At 44.5% G+C, this 2,173-nt stretch overlaps 1 long non-coding RNA gene across 1 annotated transcript; it reads right to left on the bottom strand.

Moving 5' to 3' along the window:
• Positions 1 to 219: 219 nt before the first annotated feature.
• Positions 220 to 1,698, bottom strand: LOC123974179. Its single transcript, XR_006825781.1, has 2 exons — positions 1,412 to 1,698; positions 220 to 488 (listed from the first exon to the last, which is right to left on the bottom strand). It is a non-coding gene; the product is annotated as an uncharacterized LOC123974179 (long non-coding RNA).
• Positions 1,699 to 2,173: the final 475 nt, after the last annotated feature.

Below are 2,173 nucleotides of genomic sequence, written 5' to 3'. Positions count from 1 at the left end.
TATACAGTGTATATTACTTTGCAATTTGCAAAAAAGTTTGTTTGTTGATGTGACTATCTACAGTAAACTACCTAACAAACATTTGCTACCCAGATAAAATCTACCAATCAGAAATCAGGAACTACATCAGCCAGACACATAGCTGCAGTGCGCAGGGTCTGCACATAGAAAGCATACATGCCAACCATATAAACTCGGACTACCTCAAGACAAGCGCTCTTTCTCTCAGTGTGTTTACTCTTGTTCAACACTGAGTAATTTCACTTAATAAGCCCTGCAGCTGACTTAAGGGGCCAATATACTGCATTGCTTGTAGGATGGTTGAAAAGCTTCGGGAAACTTGAGTTGTTGTAGCTGGAGGAAAAAGATCCTAAAAAGGAAGCAAGAAGCTCCATTCAGAACGTCCTTTCCTCCTCTCTTCGGCACAGTGAATGTCCTGTGGTCTGTCATCAGCAACATGAAAGGATGTCTGCATGTCCTCTCTCCCTCTGACTCATGCACACACACACACACACACACACACACACACACACACACACACACACACACACAATTGATCTTAGTCGTCTGCATCCCTCTCTGTGTTTCTGTCCGCCCTAACTGTCGTATGTGCTGTGTGACTCACCTTTAACCTTTTGTCCCTCTTACTCAACAACCCCCTCCTTTGACAGTGACACATTCATTACAGCACAGCCATTATCACAGCCACAATCAGCATGCTTCCTACCACAAAACAATTATCATCTGATCTTCCTTTCATCCACAGATAGCATTCGTCACCGGCTAAATAATTAGGTGTATATGTTTGTAAAGATGTCAAGGCTAAAATTAGGACACTGGAGATCTGATGAATGGTAGTTAAAAAAAGTTGGGACATGAGATCAACAGATTGGTGCAGTGTCAGCGGTGATGTTACAGCTTTAACTGTTGCAGTCAACCTGTTTGAAAATTACCTTCAGCATAATGCAAAGTGTGAATACACCGTGATGAGTTAAGTGTTATTTCAAAGTCTAAATACAATACTTGCATGACTATTTGTGTGTGCGTTGAAAGAGTTATAGATCAGTGTAAATGCCAGCATGAACAGTAGGAATGAGATTTGGTACAAAACCCAAAGTCCTTGTTCTATGCAAAAATATATTTGAGAGTTCAGCTATGAGGCTTTGGCAGCCAAGTGAGTCTCCTTGACCACTACAGCCTTTTTAGTGGGGCTACCAGCAGAGTTTCAGGAGCAGGACCACACATCAATGACGTCACTCCTGGCTTTCCATAAATACCCACACAACGCACTTCCTTTTCTTCGCTCTTGCATTGCGCAGACGAACCAAGAGAGACCAAGCAACATTGTGTCGAACACGCTACGCTAACATCCAATAAAGCAAATTATTACAAGCTACTTCCATCCACTTACCTCTTCGAAGAAGTGTTGGCAAGTTGCTATCCCCATCAGACGCTGAATTATTTGGATGGACTCGCGACATCTACGGTCACGTAGGCCTCCATCTCTATTGGGGTTGACCGCACCAGCAGCCTACATCACACAGGACAACCACATCAAGTGGTCAGCACCCCGCCATCCAGCTCAGGTAGCTTCAGGTACCCAGCACTGAGATGCCAGCACCCCAGCCGTCTACATCTACCAACCACAGCAGCAGGCTTCATTAGGGGCACCGGGGCACCAGCGCCACAGCTGGACACTTCCAGCAACTACAGCAGCCAGTTCCATAGGGGCCCCCAGCACCGAGATACTAGTGCCCCCAGTCGTTTTAAATAATAATCATCTTCAGTGCTGTTATAACTGATGCTAGTAGCATACAAGCTAACCACTTAAGTTGAGTTCTTAATCGTTACGAGCTCAGTCATTTCAAGCTAACTTCAAGCTAACAGCCGTTTCAAGCTAACTTTGAGCTAACAGTCGTTGCGAGCTAACTTCGAGCTAGCTAACAGTCGTTTCAAGCTAACTTCGAACTAGCTTACAGCCGTTTTGAGTTTACTTTGAGCTAACAGCCGTTTCGAGCTAAATTTGCAAGTATATCCAGCTGCAGCCCGCAGACCTGATGGAAGTTGACAGAAGTTGAACTTCCAAATATGGTTTGTCCCAGAAGACACTGCACACAAAACGTGATGACATGCAAGGGTTAATCTCGGCTCACGTACAGTATAGATCCAAATG

The sequence above is a fragment of the Micropterus dolomieu genome, linkage group LG07, assembly GCF_021292245.1.
Source record: "Micropterus dolomieu isolate WLL.071019.BEF.003 ecotype Adirondacks linkage group LG07, ASM2129224v1, whole genome shotgun sequence".
Taxonomy (NCBI): domain Eukaryota; kingdom Metazoa; phylum Chordata; class Actinopteri; order Centrarchiformes; family Centrarchidae; genus Micropterus; species Micropterus dolomieu.
The sequence above is the reverse complement of the archived record's forward strand: the minus strand, read 5'-3'. Positions and strand labels throughout refer to the sequence as shown.